Raw genomic sequence first — 17,859 nt, forward strand, 5'->3', positions numbered from 1 at the left:
TCTTCATTATTCATCTGGTCTATGCATCTAATTACCTGTGTTTGCTTACTATATCTTATCCCAGAGAGCCATAATGCATTCCATGCATGTTAGGAGATAAGCTAAGAAATTACCACTTACTAGTAGAAGTGAATTCTTGTCTCCTACGGGCCAATGACAGGAGAGAATCAATTATCAACATATTGTACTCTTTTGATTCTAGTGTTGCACAAATATGACCTACTTGTATGAGAAGATACATCTCCTACACATAATCCAGTAGACATCCCCTTTGTCTACCTTTCTAACTTGCAGCAGTTCAAACTTTGTCGGTCATATCACAATCCTGTAATGACCTATTATTCTGGTGGGAGTCCTACAGTTTCACATCCACCTGCATATCGGCTCTGCACTTCATCATTAGCTCACCCTACTAACTTGTCGTGCACATGCTTACCGATTGCCAACATATTAATGCCATTACATTACTTTACCGGTTATCATACCATACGGTCTTCAATACTTGTCATCAACATAAGTCAACACTAACTTGTGTACTGATGATCTACAATACTGGTTGACATCAAGGATAACAATACACTTCAACCTCCCATACCGGTTGACATCATTGACAACACAATGCCAACAATTGCTTTGTCCACTATGAAAGAAGAGTATATGGAGTCTACTTGTGCTTGTAATGAAATCATTTGGTTAAAAATGTTGTGTTCAGATATTGGAATAAAACAAGGTGTAGTGATAGTTTATTGTCATAGTCAAAGAGTGATGTGCATGGCTAAGAACATGACATTTCATGCTCGGACCAAGCACATTCATGTTCAATACCATTTTGTTAGATATATGGTCGAATAATATGGTAGGATGAAGATGGTTAATGTAGAAAATTTGATGAATGTTGTAGGTTCTTTAACTAAAGTTGTTAGCATAGAGAATTTCAGATGGTGTTTGGAGTCTATGGACCTCATGGCCCATAGCAACTAATTTAATGTGTAGATACTCCCTTTTCTCTTGCAAGGTGTTCGACAAGCGGGAGAATGTTGGGAAAATGGTGTCTCAACCTTGCATTTACATAAGGTTACTATTTATAGTAAGTTTTCATTTAAGCATAAATTGGTTCAAAAAGTTCCACAAAGCTTCACATTGGCTAGATAAGCATGTCGGTTACTTTTCATTGTAAGATCATAACTAGGTTTGAAGATATTAAAGTATCCATTTTTGAAAGTTGCAATGAAAGATTTAAATTCAATTTTGAGGGCTTTAGAGGCTCCAAAACATCCTGCAAATTTTTTGTATCAGTGTATCTAGTTACAAGGTGATAGAGCATGTCACGAGCTTTCTTCTCTTTCTACAACTCATCTAGCTTAGAAATCTCAAAGGCAGAGAGTGAGCCATACAATTGATCAAAAGTGTATTTTTTGATGTCATCCCTTTATTCAATAACATACTTCTTAGGCTTGTAGAATTTAGGTAGTTTCAACATCACCTTTCTCACCACTTCACTTTCTTCTAGTTTACCACCAATACCCTTAATTATGCTCACAATCTTATTTACCCAGTTCTAGCATCGTAAATTGTCTCCAGATTTATTTACACCTCATGTTTTTGTCCTACTTTATCATGTCCTATTCTCATCACCTATCTAGGTCCACTTTGTGCTTATTCTCAAGTTTTGATGCCATGTACACCAACTAATGGACTCTCTGGTGGGGTAACCCTCTCCCTAGGGCTTTATTGTGGCCCCTTTTTAAGAAGGACTGGCGCCCAGTTCCATGGCTCCTCTTGTTGGCTATTGTTCATAAGTTTGTTGGAATGATGTGTTGTCATTGATGTCAACATACTCTTCAGCATATTCCAGTGTTGCAGTCAGATTAAATGAGGTTGTTTGGACAGTGTATTGTAGATGAGTTGTTGTGTATTAAAGGGTTTTGAGATAAGTATCTCTAGTTGATTCAGCTAAATTTTTAGTGGTTCGCATGGTGATTTGATCGAGTTACGAGATCTGGTATTGCGGCTGGTTTCTGATTTGTTGTTTTGTTTAGTGTTCTGGATTTTTCTCCGCATTGCAATATATTGTTTTACAGAATTGGAAGAGTGTTTAGGATGTTCATATCTGTCCTCAATTCAGATGGTTCGTGATTTGAAGATCCGCAAGTGAATCTTTCAGTTTCACAATCAATTTAGTGAGTGTTCTTGAGGTTCGGTATAATGATGATGAAGATTCTAGTAAGTAGTGATGTTATGGTTGTTGTTGTGGTAATTCATGATGCTTGTGGATGTTTCTATATCATGTCCTATCTATGCTGATGGTCTGCATTGATCGTTGTGCTTCTTGTGGATGATTTCTCTGGTATGTTCATGTTATGCAATTTTCTTAGCCAACTAGATGATTGTAGAATGTTGTGAATGTTCGAGGGTTAATTCTTGGAGGTGTTTTGTGTTTGAGGTGGTTATTTATGTCCATACTATGTCTTAGGCAACATTGTTTTGGTCTACATGTTATATTGTAGCGTGTGTGGTTATATTCTTGTAATTTGTGTTGAGCCGACATTGAAATATAGGCTAATAATTTGTATAAATATATGTAATAATCATATGTGAGATGTATCTACATCATATCGAGTGTATCCGAGTATGTGTGATCAAATAAGTGTGCAAGCAAATGTTTTGATCTTTCAAAAGTGCGAAGAAGTGTGTCAAAGCATATCAAACTATGTGCTTAACCGAAACTGTAACCAAGCATGAGGAGAAGCTATTCTATTAGTTCATGATCTTCCGAATGTAATCCTAATGTTTTTGTAAGATAGTGAGTCTTCCCAAGGGTTGTAGCCCTTCATGTTATGTGATTGAGCAGTGATCTCTAGGCAGTGTGCCTGAATGCATGTGCATTCCCCATTGTAATATTTTGTTTACTCCTAACAAGTTATCATCTCATTGTGGGTAGGTTCCCACCAGGGTTTTCCCTTAACCGGGTTTTCCACGTCAAAAATATTGGTGTTATATGTGTTATTGATGTGGTGTTGATTTGTACTTTCATTGTTAATTATAAGATCTCAAATTGTGTTTGAGTTAAGTGAAGTATGTGAGCAAACTAATTCAAACCCCCTCTCAGTTTGCTGCCTTGTTGCAAACAATTGGTATCATGACGACCACCTCCACAATCCTGAAAAATTAAGGTTAAATTTTGGGGAGCAGATCTGAATCTTATTCCTTAGATCAAATTTAGGTTTGTGGCTCTGTGAGATGACTGTAGCTCACTATTCATGCTCTATCTCTTCAATATTCACCCATTTACCCTAATTTCAACATCCTCAACAAAATTTTAATCAATTCAATTCAAGGGAAAGAAGAGCCCCATCAAAAGGGCTTGGAATTAGATCATAATATAGATCTATTAGGTTTACATCTATCAAAATCCTATATTTCCCAAATGTAATGGTCCCTAAGCAAAATTAGTGGTTTTATTACCTCAATTGGTGAAACCCTAATTTTCACTTGTTACATTTTGGTGAACCCGACTCCTTACACCCTTATTTCTGATTTGTGTCTTTAGATCTCATTGTTTATGGATTTTCAAATTCAAATTTACATTTACAAGTTTAATTTTCAATTGAATTACATAGCTTTAGTGGTTAAATTCATACAAACCCTAATTTATAATTCTAAAATTGAACTTGCGGGTTATCTAATTTGGATTAATTGTTTCAGATCTGATTTGGAAACATTTTAGTTTTCAATTTTGCATCGATATATATTATTTTAATCAAATTACATAAATTTAGAGGTTAAATTCATAAAAACCCTAATTTATTTTGCTTAATTTGATTTGTGGGTTGCATAATTTATAAATTTTATTTTCAGGTCTGATTTTAGATATTCATAATGGCACTTAATAGATATGAATTATTTTTCATTTCACATATTGCTACATTTCTTTTCACTTATATTTATTATAATCATGTGTTGGATAATGGTTTCTTTCACTTCACATTGCTTTTTTTCATTCATAACACTTTGGCATATTGCATTTTTAGAATTTCCAAATTGTTTCCTATGAATCAATTAAATATCAAAGATTTTATCCATACTGCATGTTGTTTTAAGGTGATATTTTTAGTAAAATTAATTCAACATGTAGATCATATAAAAGCTTTTATAGATCCCAATCCTAAAGGTTCTAATAAAAAACCTAATACTTGTACCTCTCCTAATGTATCTCATGTGAATGAAGAAAGAGGTAATACTCCTATCAATGATCTCTCTAATAAAGAGAAACCATTGAAGAGAAACATGCAACCATCTTCTTCTCATACACATGCCTTAGTGCAAGGGGGATAAGATCAAAATATTGGTGTTTCAATCTCTCTAGATCACCCTCATTCTCCTAGAGCCTATCTTAGTCATCAAAACCTTTGTAGAGAAGATGATGTTATGAATTTAATTAATGATCTATCTCCCCACATAAAATTAAGTAGATAAGAGGCCTTAGATGATAAGTATATTCCTTCCCAACCTACTAAAGAGGATATGCATGACTATAGAAAGGAGAATCTCTCTACAAGGGATATTCCTTCTTCATCTACTTTTCCCTTTGTTCCTTCTAGATATACTTGTACTACAAATTTTAAATAATTTCATTAAAATACTCCTCCTCCTTCTCAATTAAGACATTCTTATAGGAGTGTTTATAACATAATATTAAAACAAGGTTATAGAGGACAAGGACTTGGAAAATTTGAACAAGGAATAAAAGTCCCTATAAACCCTCCTACACAAATTATTACGAAAGGTCTAGGACATTATCATGATTCACCTATGGATGATATCCATAGAATTCAAAACTTTAAGGATTATCTTGGAACAAATAAAACTTATCGTTCATCTAAAAGTGCTTCTTCCTCAAACAATCATTTTTGTTCATATCATCAAACTCATGACCATCATGCTAATGATTGTCTGTATTTTCAAAAAAGTATGCAAGAACTAGTTGATAATGGAACTATTAAAATCATAGATGACAATCCATCTTATTCTAACAACCCTTGGCCTACATCACAAGAGACAAGACCTAATCCTATTGATGACCAAGAGAAATTAGCTACTAGAATCTTTTGGAGATTCAAGTATGATAAGAATATTGTTTTTCCTTTCATTAAAATTAATCACAATTGTAAGCATAAGGAAAGTGATGCACATTGTATTTTTCATCGTTGTTGTGATCATTCTCTTGAAAAGTGTAAAACATTTAAAACATTTGTTCAAGACCAATATGATAGAGCTCACATAGCTCTTACAACTGATCTTAGACTCTTCCTTGGTGAAAAGGAAGTTATTTATCACTCCATTCACCCTCAATTTTTCTCCTCACCCTATGGCACTATTATTTAACTTAATTGGGGGCTCTTTGTCATATTAGGTGATTCTTTTTCAATTACAATCATCTTGGGCCAGAACCACAAATCTTTCTTGCCTCTATCCTATTTCTTATCTCTATCCAACGTGTCACTATTCCCTTTAGGGGTTTAATTTTTCATACTTTGATGTCCTTTCTTTCATGGAATGGTGTGTCTCTTATGACTAATCTCTCCTTAGGGGATTTTTTGATCCTTCAACTACTTATTTATCTCTCTTTGAAGACTACCTCTTCTTTAGAGTTGCATTTTACATATATTAATATCTTTTTCTTGCATGGAATATTTCTTCATGTGAGTATATTGTGCATTTTCTTATTTCTAATCTCTCCTTAGAGGCTATGTAATTATTCTCATTGTTCCTACACTTTGGAGTCATTGATCTTTCTTATCCTTTCCAAGGATCTACTTTTCCTTTGTTGAGTGGTGTTTTCTTATAATTTTATGTCATTCGTTGTGTGGAGTAGTTGTTTTCTTAAGAATTATCTCCTGTGAAAGAGGTGTGTATCCTTTTATAAAACCTCTTTTACACTTGGTAATGTATATATATATCATAAATTACCCCTCGCATTGGGTTAAAAGTATGTCATCCTTCATCAAGAATCCCTTTCACCTAGAAATAGGAGGAAGGTACGTATTCTTGTTCTTCTCCCTTTCTTTTGGTAGAACATGTTACGTTTATTCATGAAACTCCTTTGGGAGGTAGATGTGTTTTGAGAAAAGATCCCTTCTCCTCCAAGGATCCTCTTTACAGTTGTTGCAAGATATCTCTTTTTCAACTGTCTTATCCTTTCTTGTAAAATAATTGTCTGTTTAGCTTGGATTCATTAACATTGTTGCCTAAAGGATATCTCCTTGGTGTTGAAGGTGGGTATCCTTGTTTATAGCTTCCTTAAGATATCAATATATGGCTACATTGACATCTTAAGGGGGGGCATACATATCGTCGTCTGTGTACTTTAGTGTACTATATTTTTGCACATCTTAAACGGGGTGTTCATTCTTGAAACCAGAGCATAAAAACTCTTACACGAGATGATTCATGCCAGAAACCAGATACAACATTGATATATGTCTTACACAAGGTGCACATTCTCAAAATGAGAGAAAACAAACTCTTACACGATATGTCCTCAAAACCAGCCATATATTTGTCTTAAACGGGGTTACACATACTTGAAACAAGAGCAAACAAACTCTTACATGAGATGTTACCAATACCAGACACGCAATTGCATTTTCATTTCATGTCTTACATAGGTTGTTGCATTATTGAAACCAAAGAAAAAGAACTTTTATATTGTATGCTTAACACTTGAAACCAGACAGCACTTGCACACATGCACAAGGATGCGTGGAACTAGCAAAACACATCTAGACTATTCCTACTCTCCTCCCCAACATAGATTACCTAAAAAAAACAAAATTAGAATGTGTATCTATGTCCTCTCTCACTCTTCTTATAATGGATCACCTAGAAAAACACATCTAGAATGTGTATCCATGCTTCTCCTCTTTCTTCTCATGATCTCATAGCTTTTCTAGTTGTAGTTCACCTATGATGCATGCTTTTTCTCTTTTTATGTGATCACTTGTGTTCTTGGAATGGCATTTTTTAAGAATGATATTAGTAGTTGTGACATTTTGATATAGAGGTCTCTTCAGCTATTTGACTTGAGGTCTTGTTTTTGGTCTTTAACTTTTGTGTTGTGCATCTTTTGCCTTTTTGTCTCTGTTTGTCTTTGATTGTCCTTATTTGTCTTTGTTTGTCTTGTTTTGTGTGCCCTTGCATGTGATTGAGTGAGTTAAGATCCTAATATTGGGTGCTTGGTTTCTCAAAATTAGTGATGTCTTATACTCCTTGTGATTGTGCTCCAAAATGCTCCTCTATTTCATCTCTGTCATCTACTTGATCGCGATTATTTTCATAGGCCCATACTCCCATTAAAGTGGGAGCTAAAAGTAGCATTGTAAATTGTCATCAAGCTAATTTACACCTCATGTTTGTGCCCCTACTTTAGCATGTCCTATCCTCATCACCTATCTAGATCCATTCTATGCTTATTCTCTAGTTTTGATATTGTGTGCATCCACAGATGGACTCCTTGGTGGGTTACCCCTAGGGCTTTATTGTGGTCCTTCTTAGTAGGGCTCAATTTTGAAATAGGGGAGGGGTCTTATCCCTCCAACGATAATTTACCTTCATCACTCCGCATGACTATTGAAGGTCAGCCAAATCAATAAATTACCTATATACCCCTATATAAAGGCATTTGATCAATCTAATTTCATCCAATCATCATAAGTCTCCATCCCTAATCAATCTAGCATTCTTGAATCCATCAATCTAGCATTCTTGAACATTTGAAATACTGAGAGGGGAGGGGTGGATCAATATTCACTTGAATTTAATAAAACTTTTAATCAAATATCCACATAACATAACTTAATTGCAAAAATGAAATGAACAATAAGAAAAAACACAGTACACCACATAACACCAGAATTTATACGAGGAAAACCCAAGATAGAAAAAACCAAAAAGAGGATCAGCTCTCAATATTATGTAACCAGTTACAAAATACAAGATGGCTCACTGGTGAAGGGCTCACTACCAAAATATAACAACTCACTGCTAGAGGTGTCACTGCCCAAATATAATGGCTCATTGTCACAGGATGGCTTACAACTAGTATTACATATTTTGAACTATTAAGATTTCATCTATCAAATGAATGAGATACAATTCCACTAAGGTGCATAATCACTTTCACATTCATTTTACATAATCACTTTCACATTCACTATGCATAATCACTTTCACATTCACTATACATGATCACTTTCACATTCACTATAGATTGCATGATATGATCAAAAAGATCATAATTGTTATCCTTTATAAAGCAACTGTATATATACCAAACCAAGTGTTTTTCAAGTTTTCTCAACCAAAAGAAGGGTTAGCCCAAAAACCCTTTACACTCTACTTCTCAATTATTCTTACCATATAGGAGAAGTTGTCCAAAATAGAAAAGAACTTCTGCATGATCCATGGAATAGGTGGAATCACCAAAACCAATTTACTATCGATGTTTCCGAAGAGGACCAAACCAAAAACTTCACACTACACTATGTCAATAAGAAGGGCATACTATTACCAAACCCATAACTGAGCCACAATGATACAATATCATCTAGAATATCAAATATAGACATTAGACCAAAAAACAAATCTTGTTTCCAAAACCTTACGGGAATGTTTGGCATATTGGATCTAATGTAGGACCACCGATGTAGTTCTTGTCAGTTGAGTACTTAGCAATGGAATTGCTTGGAGATTATGGCATTTATTCAGGTTTGAGATTTTATCATTGTGGATTTGTATTTATTCCCTTGTGTTCGTGGTCTTTGTCATGTTCAAGTTTCATGGCATTTGGATTTAATTCCGGTGAGGTATCAATTCTGGTATTTGCCTAGTTGATATGTTCTTACTGGTTAGTCTAGAAGAGTGTTAAGCGAAGATGATTTCGGGTTGCGGTTTATTTCTGTGACTTGCAGATTGTAGATTTATATTTCTTGTGCCTTTTACGATGTTCCCAGAGCACCGCATGATATTTTGTGCATTGGAAGTTGTTCTTAATGATTTGAGCCGACTTGTTATTGTTTTCATGTTTCATGAACCGATTGGTATTTAGGCCAACTTGAGTGAGATATTATTATTTGCGAATGTTATATATAGAAGTTTGTCAATAATTTGAGAAGTTAGAGGATAGAAGACTGAAGTTCGAGATCGAGTGAAGATGTATTTTTCAGAGAGATTCTGGTCCAGGGAGACTAAAATCAGGATGGCTGAAGTCTGGATCAGTGCAGAATAGTGCAGATGGTTACTAAAGACCTATTCGTTGAGTAGAAGATCTGTGGATCTTATACTTGTATATTGATTCCGGCGAGATTCTAGTTCGGGGAGACTAAAGTCAGGATGGCTAAGGTCTAGATCAATGCAGAATAGTGGAAGCTGTCACCAGATGATGATTTGTTGAGAGGATGATCTGGAGATCATAGATCTAAGTTGTATGAGTTGTTTTGTAATCGTGGGCTGCGGTCCAGCATGTGGCATATGTAATTCTTCAAGTTGTTATGAAATATTGTTCATATTGTTTACCGATTATGTATTTTGTGTTGTTACCAGTTGTTCTTTCTGCTTTATCTAGTGTTGTATTGCCAGTTACCGGTATATCTTGCATGGTGTTTATGTTAGGTTACAAGGATGGGATGTCCATCACTGGATCTCCCTACCTTGACTGCATCAGAGCTGGTTTATGAACCTATTGTTGGAGGAAGACCTGGTTATGCACTGGCTAGTTGGAAAGGAAGTTCAAGCAACTTGTGGACTTATTCAGATCACCAAACCAGATCAAGTGATGGGACTCACTTTTCAATTAACTCCGAGAGTTTGATGCAAGAGCACCGGTGTAGTTCTTACCGGTTGAGCAGTTAGCAATAGAATTTCTTGGAGATTGTGGCATTTCTTCATGTTTGAGAGTTTATCTTTGTGGATTTGGATTTATTCCCTTATGTTCGTGGTCTTTGGTGTGTTTGAGTTTCATGGTGTTTGGATTTAATTATGGTGAGATATTGATTCTAGTATTGGCCTGATTGATATTTTTTTACCGATTACTTTGGTAGAGTGTTAAGCAAAGATGATTTTGGGTTGTAGTTAATTTATGTGACTTGTAGATCATTGATTTATGTTTCTTGTGCTTTTTTTGATGTTCCCAATGGACTGTGTGATGTTTTATGCATTGGAAGTTGTTCTTAATGATTTGAGCCGACTTGTTATTGTTTTCACGTTTCATGAAAGGGTTGGTTTTTAGGCCGACTTGATCGAGATGTTATTATTTGCAGATGGTATAAATAGAAGTTTGTGAATCATTTGAGAAGATGGAAGATAGAAGATTGAAGTTCGAGATCAAGTGAAGATGTAGTTTTTGGAGAGATTCTAGTCTGGGGAGACTGAAGCCAGGATGGTTGAAGTCTAGATCAGTGCAGAATAGTGCAGACTATTATCAGAGACCTATTCATCGAGCAGAAGATCTATGGATCTTAGATTTATATATTGATTTCGATGAAATTCTAGTCCGGGGAGACTGAAGCCAGGATGGTTGAGGTCCAGATCAGTGCAGAATAGTGGAAGCTATTATCAGATTATGATTTGTTGAGAGGATGATCTACAAATCATAGATCTAAGTTGTAAGAGTTGTTTTGTAAACCTAGGTTGTGGTCCAGCATGTGGCATATGTAATTCATCAAGTTGTTATAAGATTCTTTCATACTGTTTACCTGTTATGTATTATGTTTTGTTACCGGTTGTTTTTTAAGTTTTATCTGGTGTTGTATTACCAGATATTGGTATATCTTGCATGGTGTTTGTGTTCGGCTGCAAGGATGGGGCGTCCTTCATTGGATCTCCCTACCTTGACTGCATCAGGATTATGTTGGCAATTGACACTCATTGGATTCATATATTGTCATTGATGATTCTATAGAAGGCATATACCGACAGATATCGGCATTGGAGGAATACATCGACAGATACCAGCATTGGAGTAATCGGGGTCATCATCGGCACCGACATTGGCACCGGCATCCAGCACTTCAGTGAAGCCGACATTAGTTTGGGATCTGAAAGGTTTTACTTGTAAAATAATTTTGTAATTACTGTATAGGTTTCGGCATTGAATATCTTTTATAATGTATTGTAAGTTGACATAAGGCATATTGTTTGTAAAGGGTATATAAGTCAGTTTATTAGGTCATTTTGATATAGCACAAGGAAGTAGAATAGTGTAATGCGAAGGATATGTATGTAGGTCATTTGTATGTAAAATTTATATCATGCAATGATTAGTAGATGGTTTGTAAAACATTCTTGGAGGAAAGGAGATACCAGTAAAAGGGTTCAGCGTTTATGAACCGGTACAGAACAAAGCTATAATAGGAACTCTTTTTTGCATTGCAAATGCATTTTGTGAGTTCACCATTACTATTTTATCTCAGCAAAAGCTTGTATTCAGTGAAACTCTTTTGTGTTGAGTAGTGTGCTCTAGGCAATGTGCCTTTCTACATGTGTAGGCCCCCATGCTATGTAATATCTTTCATATGGCCAGTGAATTGATATTGTGGGTCACAAATCCCACCGTGGTTTTTCCTCTTTGAGTTTTTCAACATATAAAATTTAGTGTTTTATGATGTGCATTCATGTGGTTGGTTTATTTACTTCATGTTATATGTTTCTTCATTTACTGATTTATATGTGTATATTGTAATAAGCTAAAATCTTATATTACCGATAGAACACTAATTCACCACCCCCTTTCAGTGTTCTTGGATTTCTTATATACCAACAATTGGTATTAGATCTTGGTGCCTCGAAGGAAGTTTAACAACTTGAGGAAGATCCTGAAACTGGAATCATTGAATATGGCTATGGAGAGGCAACTTGAGATAGAATTTGAGGATTATGATGTTGAAAGGTTGAAGAAATTAAAGTTTCAAGATGAATTGAATTATGCTAATGAATTCATTCTTGTTCTGCAAGAAAGGTTATCATCAGCTCAAGCTAGGAGGAAGGAACTTTTGCAAAACTAGGATGACGAAGAGAAAAATGCACTTAAGGAACAATGTCCGAAGTTGAGTCAACAAAGCATGCTCATGAAGAATGAAATGCAAGACCTGACTATGAGGATGTCAAAAGATATTGAGGACAAAAAGAAGAAGGAATAAAATCTTGTTGTTGTTAGGATTCCCACAGATACTGAGAGGGGGGGTGAATCAATATCTGACCGGTTATAAGATTTTCTTAACTTAGAACATGGAGAGCATATTAATACTATGTACCAGTAAACAGAAAGTAATGCAATAAACAAAGACAAAAACAACCACATGAAAAAAACACCATAACACAATATTTTAACGAGGAAACCCAGTGTGGGAAAAATCTCTGTGGGATTTGTGACCCACAATATTCACTTACTGGCCAATAAGAGAATATTACTGCTACAAGAGGGGCCTGCACATGCAGGAAGGCCAAGTGCCTAGAGCTCACCGCTCAATTACAAAATGGGAAGTCTCACTGACTTACAAAATGGATTGTATAAATCCAATGTCTTGTACTACTTCAAAATAGGATCTACTATGCCAAATCCAGTACTGGTTTATAGCTTTGCTTCTTACATAAAACCCTTAACCTATAATTCACATAATAGGTCTACCTTATTTCGCCTATATATTTTCTTTCATCTATTACATATTTGTTCTATAGTGATCTCTTATATATATGAGTCATTTTACAACTTGCCAAGTCGGCTTACAATGATTTTATAATAATAAACAAAATATATTAACAACAAAATTCATGTCGGCTTCTGTGCCGGTATGCTTCCTTTCACTACCGGTACTAGTGGTCTGTGTGCCAGTGTAGAATCTAATCTTGTTGGTGCCAGTGGATATCCTTGTCGTTGTCATAGGATTGTAAGGTTTCCATCAATGACAAAATCTTCAATCACCTACAATGGCTCATTGGAGTGTGCATTTGCCAACAATCTCCCCCTTTGGCATTGATGTCAACATTCTATGAGAAAAATTTAGAAGTGTATCCAAAAATTGAAGTCCAACAATTGTTACCAAAAATGTGTGCTCCCCTTGAGCAGATGATCCCTAAGTTATTGGATTTTTCTCATACTACTACTCTCCCTTTGGCATCAATGACAAAGGTTGTCAAGGTGTCAATAGAGTGTAGTTTCCTATCTCAACCTTGTAACCGGTTGGTTACAATATGAAAAAGTTTTGCCAAAACCAGATTCAAGTTCTCAATGAACTTTTTACTATCTTTTGTTGCAGCCTCTGTCCTCTGAACTATACCGGTGAGGTGTTGCATTTTCTCTGCTAGTGTTTTCTATCCTTGTACCAATGCATCAGATATTTATTTCCTTAAGGATGCTAGGTAGTCCATTTTTGGACTTAGTCTTAATTTCAGATTCTTAGCCTTACTTTTTATTCTCTCCTTTTCTCTTTCTAGCTTTAGTAATTCTTCCCCAAAACCTATTATCTTTTGCTCAAAAACTGATAATGAATCAGATGAATTAATGAAATTGTCAGCTAGTTGATTTATTTCCTCCTGTATCTTGTTGATCTTCTTATCTATATCAACTGTCAGAAAGTTAGTCTTACAAGTATCTCTGTACAAAGTTTTGAATTCCTTTAATGTGCTACATAATTCCGATAGAAGTGTGTCAAACTGCCTTGTACACTTCTTTATTTGTTCCTCAAAGAATTTCTGTTTTTCCTTTTCTAACTTCTCTTTGAATGCGTCCTCCTTTATTTGTTCAACTGTCACTGTGTTGTCAGTAATATATTTAAACAAAGTGTCAAGTTGACTCAAAGAATCCTTATTATCCACATCATATTTTGGAGCTATCATCTTCAAAATTGGAATTGTGTCATCTATAGCCTTATATGCCTTTGAACTACAATCTGTTATTTTCTTTATAGAGTCTAAAAGAACTTCAGTTACATTTGTTGTCTTGAATCCTGTAGTTGAAGAGCCAACACTCTGAATTATGCCGGTGGGAACAATATCCTTGCTTGCAGTGATCTCTAGTAGGTCAGTCTGTGTTTCCATTTCCTTAAGCAATGGTTTGTTTTGCTCAGTAGTTGCGAGTGGCATTGATTCTGTATTAACCCATTCCTCTGCTGGAGCTTGTTGCTCTACTTGTTGCTTTGTTTGTTGTTCTGCCTATTGTTCTGAGTTACCATCTGTCGATTTACCTTCTATGTTATCTATTTTATCAGTTACCGGTGACTCACTAACCATTTTTGTCTTACCGGTTGTGTCCTTATCTACCACAATGTTGACCTTCTAGGTATCAACATCTATTGTATATAATACCTCAGAATTAGGATTTGAATCCTCTTGTGATATACCCATACTCTCATCAACCGGTTGATCTTCAGTTGTTGTTACCGGTGGAGTATATTGAGACGGTGGGGGTAGATTATCTGTTATTTTGATGCTTGGAGGTCCACCAACCTTTCCTTTTCCCTTATCCTTGTCTTTCTGATATACTTTGATTGGTTTGGGGTTTCTATATTCTTCCTATTTTTCTTTCTCAACAAGGAATATATCCCATGTGTTAGCTATTTCCTCTGCAACCTCTTTTACTCTACCAACCATAAGTGCTACATGCCGGTGTGCAGTTGAGAATAATGTCCGATTAGCCTCAGAGATCATATCATCTATCTCCTTTGGTGAGTTAACAGAACAAAAAACAAGTAGTTTCTCAATTTTCAATTTCTTGTCAAGCTCTATAACAACTTGCCTTCTAGCTTCAAGTCTCTTAAATAGTTCTACCGGTACTTCATCTACAATTTGCATCAAAAATTTCTTGTAGATATCCAAGTGTAGAATTACACTATTTTCAACTTTCTCTTTATCATCAACTGATAGTGAATCATATAATTTGTTGATGTTTTTCAGTTGTCCTTCCTCTGTTATTTCATCTAGCAGTTTGTCAATCAAAGCAATATTTTGTTGAGTCCTTTTCTTTGGTATTAACTTTTTCTTCTCTGGAGTTATCTTCTTAGTCGGGGGCCTTACTGCCTATTGTTTTTTCCTAGTTCTTCTAGGCGAAGGTGTGGATACTGGTGAAGGTTCCCTTTTCCTCACAACTCTTTTAAATGCTGCTGGCATGTCACTTTCTGAAGAATTTGCTACCAATGAGAGGTGAGTTACTAGTTGTTGTTCTTGTAACTCATCTTCAGTGATACCAGTTTGTTTAAGTACATCTTCTTTGATAGCCTTGGCCTGCCTTGAACCTCTCCTCACTGTTGCTTCTACTTTCTTCACTCTCTTCTTGGATTGAATTTGATTTTCAATGGTTTCAACACTACCAAATACTTCTTCCTTAGGTTCATTGGGTGCTTCCAGAAGGGCTTTTGCATATGTTTCAATGATGTGATCATCTGTCTCATAGCCCATTTCAATAACCCAAATTGTTCTTGGGATAACTACCTCCATCCAAATCTCATCCTTCTTAATCATAAAACATATATCATCCTTATAATTATCTACAATTGTTTGTGATAATCTTACTCTAGTGTTCATTATGGCCTTTAATGCTTGAAAGTATTCATTAATATTCTTTTCTCTGTTTTCACCCATGTTATTCAATAAATCAGATATTTGTTTGCCTACCGGTATATCAAATCCAAGGTTTTTATTACCTATACTGGGCACCTGTTTGGTTATATGTAGCATTAAGCAAACAAGTAAGTTACCAAATCTGAATGTCCCTTTCTTATCCTTCTTGATCTTTCCTAGATTGTCAATTAATTCATCCTTCAACCATTCACACACATCAATTTTCACATTATCCTTAATCATGTCGTGAGCACTCTTTATGCATAAGCTAGAAACTGGATTTAGTCTATTTGCATGTGTTCTTTTTTAGCCTAGAATCATGCTAATGAATCTCACATTTATGTCAGTTACATCATTCACCCTTAAAGATCTTTTTCAGATGTTGCACCTGTTAGGCTCATTACTAAGTCATTTGAGACCTTCTTTGTCTTGTCAGGTATGTTACCGGTGGAGGGTAACCCTGTTACAACTTTTACAGCTTCCTTACTAATTTTGTGAATTGAATCTAGCCAGAAAAATTCACCATGAACCCTGCTCAACACTATCCTTATCACTTCCTTAGGGAAATCCGGAATGCAGAGAATTTCTGTGAATCCTAGGGTTTCAATTATTTTGTGTTCAGGTTTCACATTACCGGAATCATCACAAATAACAATCGTGTACATGTTCTTAATTTCTTCATCTCCTAATTCTTCTATATGGCAATGAATATACATCCTAGGGTCTTCTGCAAAAACTACTCCTTTGGGGATTTGAGAAAAAGAACCAACATTATCATCCTTTTTTTCTATTTCGGGAACTAACTAAAAAACGGGCCTAGGGCACTTGATTACTTCCACTACAGTAGGGTTTGCTATGAATTCAGGTACATCAGAGGATGCCATGATTATAAATACCTTTTTCTGCCTTTGGAAAGATTGATTGCTGAATTGCTTTGCTTCTTTGCTCGAAATGCCTTAGCTCTGGAAATTTCGCACTCTTAGAATGTTTGAATGCTCAGTGAAGTAAAATGGAGCCAAAAACACTAATTTATAATGTTGATTTTGCCAACTACCACATTTAATGCTTGTCGGTTAAGTACTCACTTAACATATGTGCCGGTATAGAAGTAATTTAACTTCTTACCATCAACCAAGGGAATAATGGCATATTTCTCATTTGTTTGCCAAACCCTCAAGGGAATTTTCTTCAACTGGATGAAGACCCTCCTGCCAGTGGAATGTTACTTTCTTCTGCCAATGGAGTGTTACTTTGTTCTGCCGGTGGAGGAGTATTCCTATCAAAATTTAGTTCTGATTTCCTGATCCATTGTTTTGAGAATTCCCACTTTACTTCTTCAACCTTTTCTTTAGCTTTCAAACTAGGACCTTTGTTGTTTACTAGTGAGGACTTGCTTCTACAAAATTTAGCAACATGCCCAATTTTGTTACATGCATAACAAGTCACATTATTTCTCTAAATACCCTTTCCATAACCTATGTCGGTTTGTGTTCTACATTGATTAGATAAATGTCCAAATCTTCCACAAATATAACATCTCAAATTCATTCTGCAATTTTCAGAATTATGACCAACTTTGTTGCATTTTGAACATTGACCGGTGGGTGTACTGGTATTCTGATAATATCTAGATCTACATTGATTTTCTCTATGACCATACTTATTACAATTAAAGCATTTTCCATTAATTTGATAAGCAGTAGGTTGTCTTACCGGTTTGCCATGATCCTGTGTGTTTGCAGTACCAGAGCTTTCACCAATTTCAAAGCCAAGACCATTAGTGTCACCATTAGGTTTTTGATTCTTCAACAAGTCACCAAGTTCTTCTGAACTTTTCTTTAATTTTTCTTTATGTTGATTTGCAGCAGCCAGTTCTCCTTCCAAGATACCTTTTTGTCTCATGGGTTCATTTGAGTCATTTTGTGCATGCATTAGATCAACATATAATTTTCATAACTAAGTCTTGTGTTTTCATTTGTAGCATCATTCAATCTTCTAGTCAAGTCTTCTTCATTCTTCTTTCTATCTTCAATTTCTTTACAAAATCTCATAGTCATATCCTACATCTCATTCTTTGTTGTCATGTTTTCTTGTTTCTGATTACTCATCAGATCACTAAGAGTTTCCTTTCATCATTCTCATTTTGCATCTTTTCACAAAGTTCTCTTCTCTTGTTTCTTGAAATAGTAAGATTTTCTTGAAGTGCTTGAATAATATCCTGAGCAGCCTTTAGATCATCTTCAAGTTTGA

The sequence above is a fragment of the Cryptomeria japonica genome, chromosome 3 (assembly GCF_030272615.1).
Source record: "Cryptomeria japonica chromosome 3, Sugi_1.0, whole genome shotgun sequence".
NCBI lineage: Eukaryota > Viridiplantae > Streptophyta > Pinopsida > Cupressales > Cupressaceae > Cryptomeria > Cryptomeria japonica.